The following is a 23,997-nucleotide window of genomic DNA, read 5'->3' as shown; positions in this document are numbered from 1 at the left end:
TTTTGTCTTGCTGGGCATGACTTTACATCCGTTCTGTAACTCTGCCTTGCCCAGTATAACCCTGGTTTATGTGATGTGAATTTGCTCTATCAGTAGATGCCTCAGCTGACACCTAGCTCCCCTGTGAGGCTCAAACTTTGATGGGATAAAACAGTTGGGCTTAACAATCCCCAAATTCCTTGATGAGCTGCACTCTGAGCCAGGGACTTCTTGGCTTACAACTCAGATATCTAGCTACCTCTCCATGCCTAAGTCAGTCTAAGTACTTCCCTTTCTTTTAAGATGCTGCTCAAGGGTTACTTCAAGAAAGAACCAAAAACTTTCAGGATTGATGCCAGCACTGGTATCCTTGGACAGTGGCCAAGACCTGTCAAGATCCACTGCTAAAACCTGTTTTGGCCACCACTTTATATTTTCTGCAGTACTGTCTTCCGCTTTTTCTACTGCTTTCCACTTTACCGAGCATTATCATCTTTTCTAATGATCATGTTGTCTCAAAATACAGTCCGCCCTTCCTATACGTGGGGGATATGTTTTGGGCCCCCCCCCCACATATGGGGAAAAGAGCGTATGCTCAAGCTCCATAGAAAATAATGGGGCGTGTGCTCACAGCAGCACATGGTGCGCACGGTGCGAGTACATGCCCCGTTATTTCTGCCAGGGCTTGCCTTCCATGTAAGCTCAAAGCTACAGAAGGCAAGCCTGCCTATAAGGAGGGCAGACTGTATATCTCATACGATAACTTAGTTTGGCCATTTTAGCTTCTAGGGTAGAGATCAGGCTTAATTTGCTCTCGAACGTCTCCATCCTGAGATCACTGTGTCCAGACCAGTGCTGGCAACCCCTGAGTTTAGCACTGGACAGTACACTTGCCCCCAAGAGCTTGACAATCCTTGGAGCAAATACAAGAATGCCAGCCTGGGATGAACTCCTGTAAAGGAAAAGAAGGCTGGCTTCAGGCTCATGGTCTGTCATTTCAAAGTGACTCACCTAAAAGCGTGGGGAATGTTTGATTGAGCCTCAGTTGAGCTTCATCCCTTGTTGGAGGAAGATGCATTGCTTTGCTCTTCCATGTGCTGCTCTGACTGCCTTGCTTTGCTGTCTTCCTCTGGCTCATGAGCTCCCACTAAGTGACTGGAATACAGCTCTAAGGAAAATGAAAGTGTCTCACTTTAGCTGGCAAATTTCAATCAATGCAAATATTCCCAACGTGGAAAGGATTATGTTCTACTTAACTGCCATATAGGAGTTGAAGATAAGCAGTGCATCAGAAAAAAGGGTTAGAAACCCTAATTCAGCACTAGTATGGCTGAACATTTTTCAGTGGTTGAAGACTTTTAGGAGTTTGGCACTCAAAGTCTGTATAAATGCATCTGTCAATTTTAGTATCGTCTACATTCTAATTTTTAAAATTTCAGGTTATTTCAATTTCTAACGTGAATGAAAACAAATAAATGTAAAATGAATAGGCTCAAAATACAAGTCTAGAAAAATTCAAACATATGTGCAAACAGTGACAAAAACGTGTCTTCAGCAGGGAATCTAGTGGCACTTCTTACTTCTGATAAAATTACCAGTTGATTTTGATCAACTGGTTCTTAGCAGAAGAAGCTAGAACACAAAATTTTGCCACTTTAAGAGAAATTTCATAACTGAAAGGAAAGAAAAATAGAAATGATCAGATCTGATATGAAGAAATTTGCAAATGATGATCAAGTCTTAGTTTAAAAAGATAAACTGGATCAAATTTCTTACCTATTTTTTGTAAATAATGCTTCTCTGTGTGGTATATTTCCAAAATGGTAAACATAAACATGTCTTTAAAACTTTCCAAATGAGAGCAAATTAATACTTTCAGTTTGGAGAAAACTCTACAAAGAGATATTGCACCCCCCCCCCTCTCTTTCTTTCTCAATCTCCCAATCTCTTAAAAAGATGGTAATTTTCAATTTAAACTTTGGCCACTTGGCGTCAGCCAAGAACCATCAAAAAGAACAAAATGGCATCTTCATTCTGAAATCTAGACAATATGTCAGCTATTAGTCTGCAACAGGGATTTTATTCATGCACCCCCTGAGGCCTTAAGTGTGCTACCCCAGAGGTGCTCTGCCTTCACCACCAAATCCCTCTCCACCATTTCTCATTGATTTTGTACCAATAGCTCTTTTGCTACATGCCACTGCTAACAGTTAGGAAAAACAGGCCTGTTTCATGATTGCTGTAGGAAGGGATGGGGAGAAGTCTTGTAGCATGGAATAAAAGATTGTTCTCTCTGTGTGTATGTGTGTGTGTTCGAGCCTCCCAGTCATCATCACAGGCTGGCTGATCTGATGAAACAATTCATAGAATCATGGACTCATAGAGTTGGAAGAGACCACAAGGGCCATCCAGTCCAACCCCCTGCCATGCAGGAACTCCAGATCAAAGCATCCCCAACAGATGGCCATCCAGCCTCTGTTTACAGACCTCTACAGCAGCTACAGCAGAGGATGGAATGGCTACACTGCAAAGCACTACTGGAGTCAACACGACTGCTCAATTAATTTAGGATTATCCCTGTCACAAAGGAAGCATCTCTGGAAAAATTCAAATGTGTTCGTCTCTGCCGCATGCCAGATGCTGCCTACCAAATCCAAGGGATTCCTGATTTTGTTTGCCAGTCAAAATGAGGGGAAAACTTCTGAGTTTTTTTTTTTGGGTTTTTTGGCTAAACTATAATCATGAAGATTCATCAAATAAAAGAACACCCTACATATCTGTTTCTTTCTGAATAATCTGTCTGGAGAACCAAGGTGCTGCTCTTTCTAGCTGTTGTTCTGTTAAGACTTGAAGTAAACCATTCCCTCTAGGGAAGAAGTGCATAAAACAGCAACCTCTCTGGAAAGAAAACCTCATTATTCAGGCTCTGTCAAATTGCAGTATCCATTGACTGGCTATTAAGAGGGCTTTAATGGGGAGAGGACAGGCTATACTTTTTCATTTATGCGCTTTGAAATTTTTAATTTGGTTGTATTTTAATATGATCATTGGTGCAGTTGTATTTCAGTATCATAATATGTTGTGGTTTTATTTGTATCTATTTTTTTAATCTTGTGAGCTCCCTTGAACTCTGGTTTTGTAAGTAAAGCAGAATATAAATCACATAAGAAAATAGATGAATGTTAAATCTCCGGGTGTGTTGGGAATAGAAGATACAGCCATAATTTGATTTGCCAGTCAAAACTCTGAGCACTGGCCATGAGGCTGGCCCAGATGACAAGATGTTGTGGCTTGACAGAAGAGGAGCAAATTAATTGTAATACCACTGGCATTCAACAAAACACAGGCAAAACAGCCCCAAAAGTTGAATCATCTGAGAGGAGATAACTGCTTTGATAGCTACAACAGTGATCTTCATGGAATGAATATCTTTAGACCATCATCATGTGAGTCGACTCTGGATTTTTCAAAGACTAACTGAAAAATAATCTGACTCATATAGAGCTGAACTGATATCCTCAGGTCTAAACTGTATGCTATATTAAATTTTGTAGCACGTAGTTATGCATCATTTTCTTTTTATATGCAAGTAAATACCTGCAGCCTTGTTCTGGCTTGGGGCCATGGCTTGTGGGTAAAGTTTAAATCTCACCTCTGTCACTAGCTTTTATTTCAAAAAGCAAGGGTGTTCCTGCCATGTATGGAGGCTTCAACAACCCAAGGGGTTAACATTAAGAAGAACTTGACTGTAAGAGTTCATTGACAGTGGAATGGGCAGCCTCAGAGGGTGGTAAACTCTCCTTCTTTGAAGGCCTTTAAACAGAGGTTAGATGGGCTTCTAAAGTGCCTTGGTTATGTATTCCTGCATGTCAGGAGATTGGTTTAGATGGCCTTTGCGATTCTTTCCAGCTCTAAGGAAATTATCACATGGGGGAAAAGAAGCGGTTTGAGGAGTACAATTGCGCAATTGCACTGTGTATTATCACATGACGTCGCGCAAAATCTGTAGCCACAGCAGCAGTAGAGAACAACATTTTGTTCACAAGGAACTCCTGCAAATTCATTCACGACAGCGGGAATTAAGCATGATTGAAAGAATGCAGAAGTCAATCACGCTGCATTACCGCTATTGAAGAAGCAACTCGAGATACCCAGAATGCATTGTGGTGGTAGCAATCTGTTGCCATTGCCAGGATCGGTTTTGCAATGGATTTCAGTCTTCTTTTGAGCCGTGGGGCACAATTTAGTTAACGCTTGATTAAAACAATGTGTTTAAGTAATATATTTTATTTTACTGTCTTTATTCTTTGTGGTCCAGGAATATGATTAGCAGACATGAGGAGTCATGCTGATATGCCATGCATGCGCAAAATGATCAGTTACAATATACTAACAATTCATTTGTGCATGTGTGTGAAATGGTATTGTGATATTATTTCAAGAGTGCAATTGCGTGAATGGATTTGGTGGAATTGTGCAACTGTACCTCCTCAAACCACTTCTTTTCTCCCATGCGATAATCTCCTAAAATTCTATATTTCTATAATCCTATGAACAGTCTCTTTCTGGGCTCAGGTTCTGCTAGCTTGTTTCAGCCTTGCTAGATCCTATTCTTGGTTAGCTTTGTTTCATCTTCCTATCTTTCTTCTTTACAAATTTCTCTCTTTGACCCACTGGTTATTCTGGTATAGTCAAGACAGGGGAGATTACTAAACAGCCACCTCTTTCTAAACTTAGCTCCAAGCTGTTCATTTGGATGTAAGAATAACAAAGGACATGCTGTTAGGAAAAACCCTCTTTCTAAAGAACAATCTTTCCACTGCTGTGATTGGTGTTCATTTTATCTGAGATATACAGTGGGGCCTCCGCATACGCGGACTTTTTTTAAGTGGCTTTGAGCGTACGCGCTCAAGCCGCTGGGCGCGCGCGGGGTGGAAGGGGCAGCACATCCCATTCAGTTGAATGGGCGTGCGCGCCCATTGCGCCCATTGCGCCCCGCGCGTGCCCGTTGCGCCCCGCGCACCTCCGCGCCGCCGTGCACGAGCCCCACTGTTTACAATGGGGCTCGAGCATAGGCGGAAATCGCCATACGCGGCAGGATCCGGAACGGATCCCCCACGTATGGCGAGGTTCCACTGTATTTAGAATAATTTCACAAGCCTTCTGCTCTTCACCCGAGTACCTGCTCAGCTGGACCTCTGCCACCAAATCCCAATATTCTGAGTTCCTCCTTGGTGCAAAGCCCCCCTCCCTGGCTTTCCTGTACATCATTACCACCAATGCCCCACTGTACCTGAAGCTTTTCTACACTACTCTGCCTAGCTGTATCTCACAGGTGGGGAATTGTATGTCCCTCTAGATGTGGTTCATCTGCAAGTCCCATAAACCATAAAGCAGTAAAGGACCATGAGAGATCCAGTATCTCCTATAGAAAGATCACTTGCAATCTCTTTTGAAATTTCATTGATAAATTTGCTAACATGAAAGTAAAGAGTCATTCATGGAGCCTTTTAAGTATTAGATTCTTAATTAATTACGGTTGGCCTTTAGTATCAACTAGGGTTTGGTTCCAGGACCCCTCCATAGATACCAAAATCTGTGGATGCTCAAGTCCCATGATATACAATAGCGTAGTAAAATGGCATACCTTAATATAATGGCAAAATCAAGGTTTGCTGTTTGGCATTTTAGTTTTTGAATATTTTCAGGCTGTGGATGATGGAATCCATGGATATGGGGGCTGACTAATGCAATAAAGGATTTGTTTGAATTATGTAAGTATCTGGTAATTTTTTGCTCTTAAAGTTAGTGAGCATTGTTGAATTTGTAGATAATACAATATTTCCCCAATATTTTATAATATAATTTTTCTGATATTACAAAATATTCCTTTTGCATTCTATTAAAGTAGGTTTGCATATCTAGTAAGGTGACATTCTAAATTTATTATCTTATTCTGATATTCTGAGTATAAAGATCATAGAGTCATATGCTGCATCTGCACTGAAGAAATAATGCAGTTTGACACTGCTCTAACTGTCATAGCTCCATCCTATGGATTCCTGGGGTTTGTAGCTCATTGTGACACCAGAGCTCTCACAGAGAAGGCAAAATATCTCACAAAACTACAAATCCCAGAATTCCATAGCATTGAGCTATGGCTATTAAAGCAGTGTCGAACTACATTATTTCTGCAGTGCAGCTGCAGCTGTAGAATCATAGAGTTGGAAGTGACCTCAAGGGCCATTCAGTCCAACCTCCTGTCATATTGGAATACACAGCTGAAACATGTAGAGAGATGGCCATCCAAATTGCTGTTTAAAAATACCCAATGAAGGATAGTCCACTTCCTCCAAAGGAGCCTGTTCCAGCATGGAATAGTTCTTAGTGCCCGGACGTTCTTCCTAATATTTAGGTGGAGTTTCTGTCTTGTAATTTTCATAAATTGGATCACATTTTAGATTCCAGAGCTAAAGAAAGAAAGAAAGAAAGAAAGAAAGCTATGTAATCTGCTAACAGCATTGAAAGAGTGCAGATTGAGGACCCAAAAACTGTTTTGCTTTAGACTCTGGTTTTCTTTACAGTCCTTAGTTTGGTTCAGCCAATCTTCCAGGAAGCTGAAAAGTCTACAGCCCTCTCACAACATGTTTCTTAAAGCTGTAAGCTTGAAAACATACTGTGCAGCCATAGCTGATTCCAGGTTGTTAACTGATCTCATAGTTTGCCTGGAGCACACTAGCTCACAAGTCCACAGACAGATAAGGAATCAGGGTAGGTGGAGGCCATTCTGAATGACATGTCTTTGTAAAACAGTCTCTGTTTTGTGCTTTATTTCTTGTTCAGACTGAGGTCATGATTTATGAATCAGAGTCCAAGGGGGGAAAACGGTAATAGGATCCCAATGATATCCTCTCTAGCCTGGCATGTCTAGTTCAATCTACATTTTCCACAATTCTGATAGAATGCTACTTGCCAGTTAACACCCTGTTGTTCCTGCCTTCCCCCCTTTGCATCTGGGACTCCTGGGCACCAAGAAGATGTTAAGATACATGAGAGGAGCTATTGTGGCTTAGAACAAAAGATTATCTCACCCAGCATTTGTAGTCTCACAGTGGGAACCTGATTTTTAGGTGAAGCTTGCATGAACACAATGGCACCTTTTCTACACCTATTCCTCAACAACTAGGCATACTGATATTATCTGTTATGCTGGAGGGAAGGTATAGCCACCATGGCTAGTAACCTTTGATAGTGTTATCTTTATTGAATTTGTCTAAACCTCTTGCAAAGCCATCCTGGGTGGCAGCTATGAACATATCTTGTGGCAGTCAATTCCATAGTGTTACCTATACACTGTGGCAGCATGGATTTTATCTGCCCTGAATCCCCTACCATTCAGCTTCATTGGTTGACTTTGGGCTCTAATATTATGATGAGAGAGGAAGGATTTATTGAAAACATTTTATTCCAGTTTTTCTTGTCTTTGGAGCTTACATACAGAATGAAGTATGCATAAAACCACAATAAAACAATAAATTTAAAATAGAACTCAGCAATGTCAGTAGCAACAATCTCTAGCTAAAAATTACTACCCTACAAAAGAGCCTTTCAGTCTAATCCAAACTAGAATAGATTTTGTTATCTTTGTTAAAGATGGAGGGGGTGGGAGCAGATCTTAAGAGACAGATTATTCCATAAACTCAGAATTGCTGCATTGAAAGTGCTCCTCTTTTTGTGCCAAAATAAAGGGTCGTGATACTGGATTTACTGTGCTGGAAACAAGGCCAAGATTAGTTTAAAGAGAGAAGGCTTCTCAACTGCAAAGTCTTTCAAAAAGTGAACACTAGAAGCCTGAACTGCGCATAGAAGTAGAGAAGTGGCCAAATAGTGTTTCAACATGCTTGTCTCCCCACATCCATTAGTATGGGAACTATACCACTTTGCACCAGCTAAATTGTCTGAATGATCAGATGATTACATTAAAACACAAAGGATCTGTGGAGGTCAGCTCACTCCAAGCAGACAGGACCTATGTAACAGATGTAATTTGTTAAGTCCAGCCTGCCACCTTGATTTACTAGGCTAGAAGCCTAGGGGAAATAGTTCATGGAAGGATGATTCATCCAACAATGCCAGGAGGTTCATTACTACTGACATGCTTAGTCAGCTGCCTCAGAAAAAAAGCTCCTTGTACTGTATTTTGGCAAACCTCAAGTGGAGAGAAATGCTTGGGTGTCCTAGGTGAGCCCTCCATAAATGCAAGGCTACCACTGTTGGGCAGAAACTGAAAAATCAGTCTTGAAACTAAAAAATCAGCTATCAATAGTTGATAACTGATGTACCTAAGCCTACATCCCCAAGAAGGCACTGAGCTGCAGGGAAGTCCTGAACTTGCCAGAAAGGAAAAGATGTGCTCATTAGAGACTGTGATCAAAGGGACCCCTCCCATTGAGCTGCTTCACACCAAGAAGGGAGGATGGACAAACTTTATTGTAAGCAAGCAGTTTTTATAGACAGGCAAGTTACACAGCATCTATGCTAACGGTGCCTGCCCTAACCAGAGCAATAGATATTTTGGCTTACAAGGTTTGATTATGCTTCACTAATAGTTGATAACTGATGTACCTAAGCATGCAGAGTTAGTGTATCGAAGGGTGTCACAACAAGGAGCCCTTGATGGGACAGTCTTGCTATAGGTCCCAGGGCTGTTCAGCAACATCTCTCTAAACAACAGCAGCAGTCAACATATTCCAAAAACTACTGAACTACGCAAAATAGTTCCTAAATGCAAAATGGTACAGCTTAGGCTCAGCAGACAAGAGACTTAAGGCTTACAATTCCCCCATTTGGAGAAATCACAACTTTCTACTCTTAATTTTTTGTTAGTCCATACCTGGCATTAACACTGCTTCTAAAAGCTTCTCTCTGTAAAGCATCCATGGCATGATCTAGATAAGTTTTTAGATAGGCAGGAGTAGGTAAAGGAGCATGAGTGATGGAAGTGGCAAAATGCAGGAGAGGAGGGAGGGACACCTTGTGAGGGTGCAAGATAAAGGCCTGTTACAGACTGCCAAAACAAAGCTGCTTCATGTCTCTTTGGAGGCATGCTATTTAAATGATGCATGGGTCCTAAGAGTCCAGAGGTCGCGCCAAAGTCACACTCCATTCCTAAGCACTGGAGTGCAGCTTGGGTGCAGCTTCCGGATTCTTAGGATGCATGCATCATTTAAACAGCATACCTCCAAAGAGACCCGAAGCAGCTTTATTTTGGCAGTCTGTAACAGGCCAAAGTGAGGGAGGATTAGGAGGGAAGGCGCATGTGATAGATTGTAAAAAAGCAAGGGGGGGCATTGTGAGGGTGCAAGATGAGGCACAGGAGAGAGCAGCAGGGCTGGAGGAGTGTCTGGTATAAGCAGCAGCACGAAAGAACCAGCATGGACATACTGTGAGGTTGCAAGGTGAGGTGTGGGAGGGAATAGCTGGGAAGAGGTGGTGTTGGTGGTGTGAGTGGTGGAATGCAAGGAACAAGGGTGAAACAAATATAATCTATATCTATATCTATTTTGTTGTTGTTGTTAGCTGCCCTGACATCAAACCCAATTAATGGTGACCATGCGGTCAAGACATGTCCAAGACCCCATGTCCTCAACTGCTCTGCTCAGGTCCTCCCTCAGCTCATCACATGCATCTCTTCACTGTTTGTAGGGTTTACTCTCCCTCCTGCCTGAAAGGTAGGTAGACTTGTTTCTCACTAAACAATTTCACTAAAGAAAGGAGAGTGCATCTACACATATATATCAGTCTGTACAAGGACTAGAGACTTTAAAAAAACCATTAAAGCTTGAAATTTAGGCCAGGTGGTGGTCCCAATTGGACGCAGGGGCTTGCTTAGAATCCAGGTAAAATACAGCCCTACCAGGGATGTGCCAACCATACTCAAGTCACTGTTTGAATTTCAGTCTATTCTGACTGCCCTCCAGGGTTTCTCAGCCTTCAGAACCTGTCTTCTTTCCCTCCTCCCTCCTTCTTTCTGTGTTTACTTTCTCTCAGAAATGATATCAATTGTGACATCTTCCAAGCCTTCCTTCTTCCTTCAGAGTCATTCTATACTTGACGTGACTTTCTGCAAGTTTCTCATCTTGGCAAACAGAGCTTTTGCTTTCCTTATAGATGCTGCATTGTTTCCATGGGGAGACTAATAGAAAATAAGGGCAAAGCAGTAAGTTTCATCAATATAAACACCAGCTGATGCCAAAATAACTTTCCAGGGGTGGAACTGAAATTTAGATAGACTAGGCATGTATTTACAACTCTGCTAAACTGAATAGGAAAAGTTGTTGACTTAATCTATGGGATAATGTATTCTATTTCACTTTATTTATTAGTTAATTGCTTGTTTTAAACTTTTAGAATGTTAGAATGTCACCTATGTGCCACTAGAAAGATATTGTCACACTGCTTAACGTTTTGCTCCTGTGAAAATGCTAAGTGATAAATCATCTAAAAATAAAATTGTTCTCAAGTTTTATAAATAATATTTTCTCTCACATCTATCAATGAGTCACACTGCTCTGTAAGGGGAAGAAGAGAGATAGGGAGGAAACCTCTGAACTTGTGTATATGTATTCTAGGGAGTTTACTGCATCCGCTGTCTTTTCCCGATCTGGGCATGGGCTGAGACCATGGAATTTATCACACAGGAGGCTAAAGTGTACAGATGGGCACTTTGCAGCATCCTCACCATGAACTAGGGTTAGATGAGGCATACCCAGCAGCCCTAGTTCTGGAGGACGCTACCATCATGGCTTTCCACCACCCACACAGGTGATGCCATGATGGTACAAGCATGGCTCAGTGCCCAAACAGTGCTGGCAGGAAGTTACATGATTGGTGCATGCGCACGCATGCGCCAATCGCGCCCCATCCAGGAAGCTGCTTTTGGCAGCTTCTTTTTGCTGCCGGGAGGGAGCGCATCATTGGTTGCTGCAGCAATTATGTGGGGCTCGAAGGGGCAGGACGGAGCTGCCCATCTGTCAAGCCCCTATATGCCTAAATCCTGTGCAGAAAAAGGATTTAAATCCTGGAAAAATTCCACAAAAGTGGGATCGTTTTCAGAGTCATTGTGGGCATTGAGCATTAATGCAAAAATAACCCACACAGAAAGTGGACAAAATTGGCTGCTTTTTACTTTCAGGAGAATCCCAAAAGTAAAAAGCAGCCAGCTTTGTCCACTTTCTGTGTGGGTTAATGCTGGATTAATGCTCAATGCCCCCAATGAGTCTGAAAATGATCCTGCTTTTGTGGGATTTGTCCACTTTTTGTGCATGTTAATGTGCGACATTGTGTGAAAACGATCCCACTTTTGTGGGACTTTCCCTTTTTAAATCCTGTTTCTGCATGGGATAAATCCTGTGTGATAAACTCCAGAGTCTCACAGCACAGCTCTGTGCCAAGATTGGAGGCATCCATGCCAGATTGGGACTTGTCCTGTACTTAGCTAAAAACAGGACTTTTCCATTCTTAGCAAAATAATGGGGAACATTCTCCCAAAATAATGGGAGACACCCTCCCTCTCCAAAGGCAGTTGGAGGCTGGGAACAGCAAGAGGGAAGGAGGAAGAAGAGGCACGTGTCTGTTCCTCCTCATTCACGACCTTCCCTAGCCTCCAGTTGCCTCTCTGGAGGCAGCTGAAGGCTGGGAATAGCACGGGGAAGAGGTGTATGCCTGTTCCTCTTCTTCCCCCCCTCACCCCCCCAACCTTCAGCTGTTTCTGGAGAGGCATCTGAAAGCCCAGGAGGGTGAAGAGGTCCCGACCCGGACGTCCTGTCCTCAGAGGATAGAAGTCCTGCCTCCAGCACCAGGTAACACCTGGTGCCGGAAGACCTTTTAATTTGGGCACTTGGCCCCTAAAAGATTCACCATCACTGTCCTAAGACTTCTTGCTCTGTAGAACCAAGTCTTTTTAAAAATGTGCAGGTGCTGGGATTCTGAAAACAGAAGTACAGTCTTTGTGACCCATATTCCACATTATAGAGCCTCTTTACACATTGCAAGGGAGAACAAGAAAGAGATGTATGTTATAATTTAATTAGGCACATAATTTGCACTGACTTTTGGATTTTTGGAACTCTTCATCCAGCAAAAGCTAAAAAATTATGGGATGGGGAAGATACAAAAAGTAAAAAAAAAACCCGTAAGCTCAAGTCCCATTCAATTGCATGGGGCTCGTGCTTGTGGTGTGGGAGAGCGTGCATGCCATTAATTCTCTCATTGTGCGGCTTCCAGATAAGCAGGAAGCCGCATGTGAGGTGCACGCCTATGGCGCGCTGTATTATGTGTTGGCAGCTGGAAGATACTGCAAGTTCAGTGAAAAAAAGAAATACAGGGGGTCCACCATATCAGTGTGCAATCTGCAGATTTGACCACCTTTGGATTACTGTGTCCCATACTATTAAATGATGGCATGTGTACACAAAAGTGGTGATGTAGGTGCATGCACATCACCATCCGATGAATAATATGGGGCTTGAGCATCCACATTTTTTTCATGTATTAATGTATTAGTTTGCTAGGATGCACAGTTAATAAATTCCTCCCAATCTCCAATGATTAGAAAGGTATTGATGCCCTGAGTTACCCTCATACTTGGAGAACTGCTCACTGCCTTTTGCAAAGCAAACCTAAATTGGCTTGCACAAGAGGCAAAGAGCAACATGACAGTCTCTATATTAGCAAAACTGGAGATTAGGCTGAGGGTAATATATACCCTCCAATATTTCACAGATGGCTAAGTAACATCAAAGAAGAGTCAAGAATGCAAAAGTTATTAATGAGGAAGAATGTGCAAGCTAGGAGAGGCTGCCCCAGTTTGCTTTTGCCTGCATTTACAGGGATGGGCAAGGTTCTCCTCCCTCCTCTCTTTTCCCCCTTGCTGAATTTATTGAATGCAAACTACCTTGGCTCTTTGAACTCACTTTGCAACAACTGAAGTAGGCTAAGGACAAAGGGGGGAAATGGGGTGTGTGTGTTTCTACACATATTAAAACAATCCACATCTAAAATTCATCATTTCAAATCCACAATTGAAATATCATCTGGATAATTGTAGGAGAAAAAATGCTTTGTCAAGTTGTTGCAAACAAAAAGGAATCTAAAAACTAGTGGTCAAGTAGGGTCATGCTAACCTAAGGGAAAGGCTGCTTCTAGATGCATTTATTCAAGAAAACAATTGTGCCTCTTCCATCCTGGGTTATGCTGCATTTCAGTCTCTCACAAGCCCAGGCCCTTTCACACTACACAATTATTCCACTGTGATTCCACTTTAACCTCCATGGCAGCATGCTGTGTAATCCTGGGTTTTGTGTATTTGAGGAAGCACCAGAGAAAGTCTCTGGCTGAGGATTCTAAATGCTTTTTGCTACAGTGCCAATCCCTGGATTCGATAGGATGTTGTCATGGTGGTTAAAGTGGAATCATATTGCAATAACGGTGTAGGGTAAAAGTATGCTTCCCTGTCCCTTTTGCAATGAATTCAATAGCCCCTTCTCTTTATGAACTACAAGCATGAAGGGTGGTAAAAACCAATGAACAACTTCGTGATGTAAACTGAAATGGTAACGAAAATCTTGCCACTACTACTACTAAGAAGTTTTATGTCAGGAACTGCATATTATTTGAAAAAGTAATTGGATTTGCTATGCCTTGCAGAATCCTCTCCCACAAATACCCTGGTGATATTCCTTTTCCTCCTAAGGCTGTATACCTGCAATAAATATTGAAGCATAGGAAAAAGAGTTATATTAAACTAAGAAAATATCATCGTTTCACCTCATTGTCAAAGGAAAAGAAGTTATACTAGAAAGCTCTGGTTGGCGTGAGATAAACCATTTGAGCCTAATAGTTGCCCTTGATTTTCAAGATGTTTTTCCTTCCAGACGGGGAATGTCAGATTTCACCATACATCAACACTTCAGACAGAAACCTTTCTCAGACTACCAAGGCTAAATTCTAAGCATTTCTTAGAAAATTCTAATTTTCAAGACATTTCTCCTTCCGGGGGCTTGCATTTCCCCCCTTTTTCATATTCCATCATCATTGACAGCAGCCCTTCTCAGCTCATTCCAAGGCTAATCTGAAAGCTTATAAGCTGTATCACCTACTACCCACCCAACCATTTCTCTAGCTTGTAAGCTGTTGCTAGGCAACACAGGTTCATATCGAGCATGTGCACAAGGATACCTTCCACCGATATAGGCTAAAATATCCTGAAAATTTGAATTTTTAATTAAAAAACGAACAGATTTCACTACTGTTGGGGCATAATATGCACTAGATCTCCCTGTAACCTAACAACAACAACAACAATTCTTCCCAGAACACACACTAGAAATGAAGAAAGCATCTAACGAAGGCTAACTCCAAGCAGCAGCTACGAAATTGCTGGAAGGTGCTCATGAAATTTTCAGCTCCAATAAATATGCTGTTTCTTACCCTTTCTATCTCAAGAATGACATGGACCCCCTTCAGACGTACCTATTGTACACTGCCAAGTTTCAGATCAATCACCTGAGCTTTTTTTCTGAGTATAAATTAGAGGATATCTGGCTAGAATGGTGAAATGCATGATTCATCCATCTCATTCGTAGCATACGGTGGCAAGTGCAACCCTATAATTACAGCATAATTCATAATGTGATGTTGCCACACTATATGTCCCTGTCAGTCAATGCTGCAACCTGCAGAGGGGATGCTATGGTTCTGCTGTAGTTCACACCAGGAAAAAAATAAGGGGGGGGGGGATTGTGGCAGCACCTTTAAGGTTAACTGGTTTTTATTTTGGCATGAGCTTTCGTAGATATAAACCCACTTTTTTGTTTGCAGGCCTCAGGCATGAAGCATATTTATACAGTTGTGGGAATGGAAGAGAATGTAATAGGATCCAGGAAGATGCAAATTGCCCTAATTTTTAAAGGGCAATGTAATAGGATAAAGGTATTTTAGATCTTTACAGTGATCACTCAGTGTTGATGTGTGAAAGCAATAAATCTGCTCCTCAAAAGTCAGTTTTCCAGGGGTCAAAACTCTCACTGAGAAGATTGCTTTTGTTATATGTGCAGTACATGGTAAAAGAACCAAAATCAGCTCCCGCTTCTAACAGGGTACAGTTATTTAAAAACAAAAAACAAGCAGAATAGGAAAATGCTAACAATATGTAATTAGGGTAATATGTTTTTGAGAACAACCAAAAGCAATACACAAATGTGTGCAAGCCTTTGTTGTCTCCAAATTTCTTCATCAGTTAAGAGGTTGCAAAATGGGGGGGGGGGGGGGAGTATGCAGGTGGAGGAAGAGAAGAGAAGAGAAGAGAAAACTCCTAGACCTGCAAAATCCTTGTGCCCCCATTGTACCTTGAAATATGGTGGTGGAGGAAGAATAAATAAATATTGAGATAAAGTTCTGTCAGGTAATATTACGATGTTTGGTCCTTCAGTACTGTAATTACAATATAACAACAACAACAACAGCAACAGCAACATATTTATACCCCACTCTTCAGCCAAAATGCTAACAGAGCGGCTTACATTTTTAAAAATTAGACATTTCCCTGCCCTCAGGCTTACAATCTAAAAAGACACGACACAAAAGGAGAAGGGAATGGCAGTGGAGAAGGGGATCAGGTCCAGCAGTTCTTCTCTCCCTCTGAGGCCTGGACCAAGGCAGATGGACTGGAGGGAAGGCCCAGATATTCTATCTATATACTCAGGGTTCTTTGCTCTTGCTCAGTCTTCACTTGATTCTTCTTGGTGTCCAAGGATGAGATGCTTAAAATTGTTCTTCTTGCCCTGTAGAAGAAACAAACATTTGCCATTGCTATGACTGCCTTGGTGAGGGCAGCTTTTGCACAAATTGCACAACTGTGTACAAAAGAAAATTACGTGTTAAGGGATATTAAGGGATCTGAAGTTTCTGGTGGAACGTTTCCATCTTTATCCTCCCCCCTGCACACCCCTTTTCTCCTTAAAGGAAAGGACACTAGTTTTGTGCAGGGACATTCTGTGCCAGTTGTGCACAGTGGGAAAAAAAGATGCTCTGTCTTGCACTTGTTAGTTAGGGAATTTCACACTGCCTGGAAATCCCCCATCAAGGTGTCTTGTGTTAAGAAAGCCCGAATCAATGAGAATGAGAAATTTGTGAAACATTCTTCATATCCCTGCCCTTGCCTCTAAAAATAAAATGAAACATACGGATGGCTAGATACAGCTTATTTATGCCACCAAATCAGCTAGCAGGTGGGGGAGTACAAACCTGTGAAGTTATAACATAGTTCAGTTTTGTCTCAATTCTTTGCTAACCACATTAGACAAAAGGAACTTACCCCTCCACACACAAAAAGAAAGATATACCTCCATACCTCTCAACATTTCACAGATGAAAACTGGAATACATGTGGCCAAGCAACATCAGAGTGTGGTCAAGGTGGGAAAAGTTATAAAAGGCACACAAGCTAGGAGGTACTGCAGCAGTTTGTGGTTTTTTTGCCTGAATCTACTAGGAAGGACATTCTGCCCATCTCTTCTAGGCAAAATAAGTGCAAACTGTATATGAACTCAGAGGTAATCTGAGGAGAAAGTGAGAAAGTGGAAAGAAGAGAAAGAATCTGGGACATTTTAAAAACAGCTTTATAAATAGCAGAAAAGTAATCAGGACTGCCTTAGGACAGTAGGAGAATATGTTCCTACGGGGCCTAGGTAGGGAAATTTAAACTGACCAGTCACTATCTGGATGGACATGACAGATTCCTCCAAGAATATAGTTAAAGTAAGGGATCATGAAAGTTGATTGTGAATCACAGTGCTATACTTGTGTAGTTTTAAAGGGTCTAAGCAGAATGAGAAAACAATGAATAAAAATAGGAGGCAGCCTGACATATAGCAATGCAATTTGGGTTTCAACGCCTTTCTCGCCACACTGTTTGTTCAGAGATATGTGGGATACAATCATCACATCTTGCCACCCTCTGGTACTCTGCAGGATGCAGTTCCTAAATTCGCTGCAATACCAGAAGATGTAAAACCTACGTAAAAACCAGTAGGAAATCATCATGTATGATGTGAGCTGTTGACACGTGCTTTCCGTGAGGCATCCTTTGACTCAGAAGGTGCAATAAATACAAAAACCTCTGTATTCCATTTTTTTGTATGGGATATATTGAAGAGAGCAATATTATTTCTGTTGTGTGCCTTCAATTCATTTCTGACTTATGGCAAGTATATCACAGGGGTTTTTTGGCAAGATTTTTTCAGAGGAGGTTTGCAATTGCCATCCCCTGAGGCTAAGAGCATGTCACTTGTCCAAGGTCACCAGTGGGTTTTATGGCAGAACTGGGAATTTAACCCTGGTCTTGAGAGTCATAGCCCAGCCCTCAAACCACTATGCCACACTGACTCAAGAATATACATTCTTGCTCATTTCTGCATGTAAACAATTCATTTCTAGGCAGAGTTCAAAGTACTGATTGTTGCCTTTTAACTCAGCTGAAGAATGGCACCCTCCTTCTGTCTGGGACAGACATATTCAGGGACTGCATCAATATTAATTATGTTGGTTGCTTTTTTGATCTATGATTCTATGGACCTTATCACACTAGGTGAATCCTGCTCAGAAACGGGATTTAAAAGCAGAAAAAAACTGCAAATGCTGGAAGTTTTTCAGACGACGTTTCTCCCAAACAGAAATAATGTGAAAATAAAGCAAACGGAAAGTGGACAAAAATGACACCTTTTTACTTTCGGGAACTTCCCAAAAATAAAAAAAAAAGTGTTGCTTTTGTCCACTTTCATTCACTTTATTTTCACGCTATTTCTGTTTGGGAGAAATGCATCTGAAAATCATCCTGCATTTGCAGGGTTTTTTTCTACTTCTAAAATCCTGTTTCTGAGCGGGATTAGTCCAGTGTGATAACGCTCTATGATTCTATGAAGATTTTCATACCAGGTCTTTAGTGCTGGTAAGTCACCTCTAAAATGTTGAGGAAGCGCACATGTGTGAAATCCTGGCACACTTCCTCATCATCAGGGAATCATTGGCTCCCTCTAGCATCCCTGAATCGTTCCAGGAGAGGGAATTTCCTTTGAATGCAAACTTTGCATTCAGAGAAAATTACCTCTCCTAGAATGGTTCAGTGATGCTGGAGGGAGCCGACAATCCTGTCAATGAGGAAGCACACCAGGCTTTCTCACACACACACACACCCTCAATGTTTGAGAGATGATTTACCAGCGCTTCTGCCTAGTGTGGTAATCTTCTATGTGATGCAGTGGTTAAATGCTAGTACTGAAGCAACAGTGTTGTGTGTTTGAACTCAAAGGGCTCAAGGCTGACTCATCCTTCCATCCTTTCATAGGTCAGTAAAGTGAATACCCAGCTTGTTTGGGGCAATTGGCTAACACAGTGTAAACTACTTAGAGAGTGCTAAGTTTACTATGAACTGGTATAGAAATGTAAAGTGCTATTTCTTTTGCTGCTTTGATCTTTAAAACAAAAATATTTTTGGAGGCATTTTTGGCAGGAAGCAATATAGGGATAGCATTTTCATTTGCCCTTGCCACCTCCTTTGCTATTCTTGCTGGAATCTTTCACTTTATGATGGGTGGAAGTTGCAGGATGTAGGACAACAAAGTAAAGAAGGAAGGGAGGAGCAAGAAGAAGAAGAAGGAAGCTTTGTAGGCATGGGAAAAATTAGAGGGAGAAGAAGAAAGGAAGCAGATGAAGAGAGGTGAGAGCAGCAATGAGAGACAGAGTAGAAATGAACAGAAGAATCTGAGAGTAAGAGACAAGTGGGAGAATGAGTAAAGGAACAGAAAGAAAGACTGAAGGAAGGGGGAAAGAGAAAAAGAATGTGTACAGTAACAGCTTTGGAGGAGATCAGGTCTATACAACAAGCAGAAGAGTATTTAAGCAGAAGATAGCTAGCAGGGAAACAGGATGTTGGAGCTGAGGAGTGATGATGACATGAAAGTTACTGACAATATGAGAGAAGAGGAAGACTTTCAAAGAGGCTGAATGAAAGGATAAGTCAGAAACTTAGCAGCCAAGAAAGTGTATGTGTGGGTCAACAATACACTAAGCAAAATGAAACAGGTAGCATACAAACCAGGAATCATTTTGTAGACAATATAATTGATTTCAAACTTTTTAGCAAGTGAAATTTTGGTCAGAAATAGAAAGTGCTATATTGACACAAATTTTAAAACAGTTATTCTTCAAAAATTTTTTAAAAGATCACTCCACTGGCTGCCAATTAAGTTTCCGGGCAAAGTACAAAATGTTGGTTATTACCTTTAAAGCCGTACATGGTTTGGGTCCACATTAACTACAGGATGGCCTTCTCCTGTACAATCTGCTCTGTGCACTCAGGTCCTCTGGGAAATGTTTACTCCAACTGGCCAGGACTAGACTGGTAATGGTTTCCCAGAAGATCTTTTCATCTGCTGCCCCCAGACTGTGGAATGACCTGCCGGAGGAAATATGACAGCTGGCTGATTTTAAAATTACAATAAAGACACATCTCTTCCAGAAGGCCTACCCAGTCCATTTTAAAGCATGCCCTTTTAATTTGTATATTTTAAAGAATGTGCCCATATGAGTTAACATCAATGGTTTTATAATATTGTATTTTAATGGTTGGTTTTAGGTGTTTTCCTTTTAATTTGTTTTGTATTTTAATATGTGGTACCATGCCTCAAGGAGAGGCAGGAGAGAAATCGAATCTAGTATTAGGAACAGAATTATATATTTATTTAATTTATCTCATTTTTCCCCTAATAGAGAACCAAGGCAGTTTACAGTGCAGCATTTAAACAAAATACAGTTAAAATAATATGTGGTACAAATTTGTTTAAAAATATTACATAGACCAGTGATGGTGAACTTATGGCACGCATGCCAGAGGTGGCACTCAGAGCCCTCTCTGTGGGCACATGTGCTATCACCCCAGCACAGAGTTTGTCAGAGTTTGTTACTAGAAAGCCAGAGCGACATGGCACTTTGCAATATGTAAATGGGTTTTGGGTTGCGGTTTGGGCACTTGGCCTCTAAAAGGTTCACCATCACTGACATAGACAATTGTGTTAAAATATCTGAAACAGTTTAAAATGCATATAAAATGAGCTAAAGGTATCACACACACCTGATTAAAAGACCCTTCTGCCACATCTAGTAGATGGAAGGCCTAATTAAATAAAAACATCGTTGTTTTTGTTGTTGTTGCTAGCTGCTTTTGATTCAATCTTGACTCATGGTGACCCTGTGAATGACACATCTCCAAGCCCCCCCCCCCTTTCCTTTAATTATTAAATTAAATTGTGGAGGTTTTTGGGGGGGCTAAAGAAGATTTCAGTGGATAGTATTACATAACAGGATATAAGAGTTTTTCACTATAAGACTAGGCTTTCTGTGCCTAAGGGGCGTAGGGCTTCCTAAATCTAAGTTTTTTGCTGTCATTGTGGTCTTCATCCAGAATTCTTCAAAGTTGTTCCCCAGATGCTTTATATTCTCCTTGGCAGACACCAAAAGAAGTTCTGCTTGATGGAACTGTAGGTTACTTGTCAAAAGTGCTTGCTATGTCTGGACTTGAGCTCACACAGACAGCAAGCCTGGGGAGACAAAATGGTGGTGCATGCACAGTGGAGCGCACAGGAACATGCCACCATTAAAATAAACAGGACTTGAGGTGTCACAGTTTTTCCCATACCTGTATGGGGTGGTGGTGGTCCGGAACGGATCCCTCACATATATAAAAGACTCACTGTATTTAGTTCATCCAAATGGACAAACACAAGCATCAAGAGCTGCAGCATGAAGAAAGAAGCAAATTTCTGCAAGCTTTGCGCTGCTTTTGCCCCAGCATCTCCCCTTTTCACAGATGCCACATTCTTAAAGAAATCAACAAGCTGTGTGTAGTTAAGAGCAACTGACTCTAAGGAAGCTGCTCTAACAGTCCATCTGGTGGGGCAAAATAGTTGTAGATATATATTCCCCTTGAAATTTTTTAAACTGGGCAAGACATTTAGGTGAACTTCTGACAAAAGTAATAAGGTCAACTGTATTTCACTCAAAATGTTTCTACACAACATTTCTTGATACATCCTGTACTACTAAATTCACAAGATAGGCCACACAATACACATGGAGTGCTGTTGCTCCTTCTTCCTTCTCAATAGCCTGCAGCCCACTAATGCATCCAACTACATTTGATTCTCTGTCCTAGCATTGGCCATGACACCTATCAAGAGAAAGATTAAAGTGGCAGACAACATCTTTAAAAACAGCAAAAAGGCTATTAGAAGTTATAGCATCAGTTTCATAAAAACAAACAAAAAAGAATTCCTTCATAGACATGTCCTTTGTGGCAATGTGAAAGGAAAATGAAACCTGCTCCTTTGTGGTGATATCTGTAGTCTCAGCCACAATTATATACTGGCTTCAGTCTCTCTCACTAATGTATGCAGAACATTGTGAGCCATGATCTTAAGAAACTCATTCACAATAGCTGGTGAAATCCATTTGTATGATCCAGCTATGATCTCAGCTGGGGAACATCAGCAGCACAAAGCAGCAGCAGCAGCAAGAATTGACTAAGGTTTGATCCTTCCTCAATGTGGCCATGAACTGCTAGGCTTGACAGGCAAGATATCTTACAGAGGATAAAAATTTCAAGAATGCCTTTTTTGCTTCTTGCATTCGCTGCTCTTTCCTTCAGAACAAGTGACATGAACATTTACACAACTTTCAACTGCAGTCATAACTTGAACATCTGTATGGTGAAAATGTAAATATTGATGGCTATGGAATCTTTCTAGAGCTTTCTTTCAGTTTGAGAAGCCTTTCTTAACAAATGTTTCATATGCATACCTGTCTCAAGGTTTTGGGGAGAGGAGCACTTATTTCACTTGCTGTGTAGCTTATGTTGCAAAATGCTTTGCCCATTTCATCAGAGAGCCAGTCAAAGGTTCTCTTCCATGTGTCATTCTACTGCTGTCCTGGCGGCTTTCTTTTTGCATTAGGAACACTAATCTTTAAGGGCATGTCTTTGGAAGGTAATGCTTCCTCAGCCTTGTTCTGGAAATTATCTTCTGTATTAGGTCTAGAGGAGCTGCCAGTGAAACTTTTACCAGTGCAACAACAGGACATATTTTCTTCTTTTTCATAAGAAATCTCTCAACAGTGGTGGTTGTAGCCAGTAGTTCAACCAAGGATATAGGATTCTTCAGAATAGAAAACATGTTATCAGTGGTGTACATGTTATCAATGGTGGATCACCTCCCCTCCACTAGTGATGACACTGCATGTTATATACTGCAAGTGGTTTAAAGAACTGCAATTAAATTGTTGACCAGGGCACTTTACAGACCGCCCAAAAAGGACGGTCTGCCAGCGCTGTCATTTGCTCTGCCGAGGAGCCCCAGCAGCCAAACTGCGCGACTCCTCGGCACAGCAAAAAGAAGCCGCAAAAAGCGTCTTCTTTTTGCGGTGTGGAAATGGCACCGCAAAGCACCAATAGCACACTCACTGCGTCATTTCTGCTGTGCGACATGTGGATGCTAGGCGTCCACATCAAAATGGCGATGCCCGTGTAGATCGGGCACCACCATTTTGTATGCGCTCGGCGCATACTAGGGTTAGGGGCATCTGGAAAGGACGCCTCTTTCTAACCCTAGGACGTGCGTGGCATGTACTTTTTGCCCGTCTGTAATGGGCCTAGGGCTGGTTAAAAAAGCTCCACTGGCTTCCAGTTTGTTTCTAGGCACAATGCAAGGTGTTGGTTATGACCTATAAAGCCTTATATGGTTCAGGTCCAGGTTATTTGAAAGACTGAAGTTCTCCCTTATGAGCCTGCCCATGCTTTGAGATCTTCTGGAGAAGGCCTTTTTTAACCCCACATCTTCACTGGTGCGCCTGGTACAAACATGGGAGAGGGCCTTCTTGATGGCTGCTCCAGTGCTCTGGAACACTCTTCTTGGGGAAGCTAGACTGACTCTCTCCTTAATGTACTTTTGGAAGCAGGCAAAAGCTTCTTTGTTTCGGCAGGCCTTTGCTAAATAATCTGAGCCTACATTTATGTTTTTATAGACTTGCAAAATTGCTGTGTATTTAAAAGGTCAAAGTTTTAACAATGCAATATATTTATTTTATTTTTTAATGTTTATATTTAACTCCGCCCTCCCCAGTTTTAAAATTTATATGCTTTAAATTTTGTAAGGCAGGAGGCAAATAAATGTATACTACTACTACTATTCATTCATTCATTCATTCAGATCCGACATGGCTAAATATAAAATTGAGATGGGATGGAAACCTTTCTTTCTTTAAAACATGACCCAGGGGAAACAGAATTCCCCCTTCTATTTTGCAAGAATATTGGAATTACCACTATTCCAGTTGCTCAGACTAATGATTCACTCTCCCACTCTTTACTGACCCAGAGCGATGGTGTTTTGGGGTATAGAAAGAATCCTTCTCTGCAATTTTTCTGCTAGCATTAGCAGGAAAGAACTATTGCTTTTGCTGCAGGAAGGTCTCCTGGTGCCCAGGTCTCAGTGGTGAGTGGAATTCAACAACCGCTCTATTTTCCCCACCCTCCAGGCACATTTCTCCCTCCACCGTTTCTTCAAAAAGATTTCCCCCAAGAAAATGCATAAACAAGAAAACAAATCCTTCCTCTTTAGTTGTCCAGCAGATCTCTTTTTGCATGACAAAAGCCACTCTTCAGATCATTCTCTGAAGATACCAGCTACAGATGCAGGGGAAATGTCAGGAATAAACTCTTCCAGAACATGGCTACATAGCCCGAAAAACCCACAAAAAACTACAAAAGCCACTCTCCTTTTGTGTCATGTCCAGCCTTCTCCAGATTCCTTCCTTCTTTCCTCAGGCCTTGTAGGGCAAAAACCTACCCATTTAGGTATTACAGTGGTGGTGGGGTATCCTTATTATTTTTAACTCAAAAACACTATGTTA

The sequence above is a fragment of the Sceloporus occidentalis genome, unplaced genomic scaffold (assembly GCF_023333645.1).
Source record: "Sceloporus occidentalis isolate IW3139 unplaced genomic scaffold, rSceOcc1.0.p SCAF_3, whole genome shotgun sequence".
In the NCBI taxonomy this organism is placed as follows: Eukaryota; Metazoa; Chordata; class Lepidosauria; order Squamata; family Phrynosomatidae; genus Sceloporus; species Sceloporus occidentalis.
Note: the sequence above shows the minus strand (reverse complement) of the source record.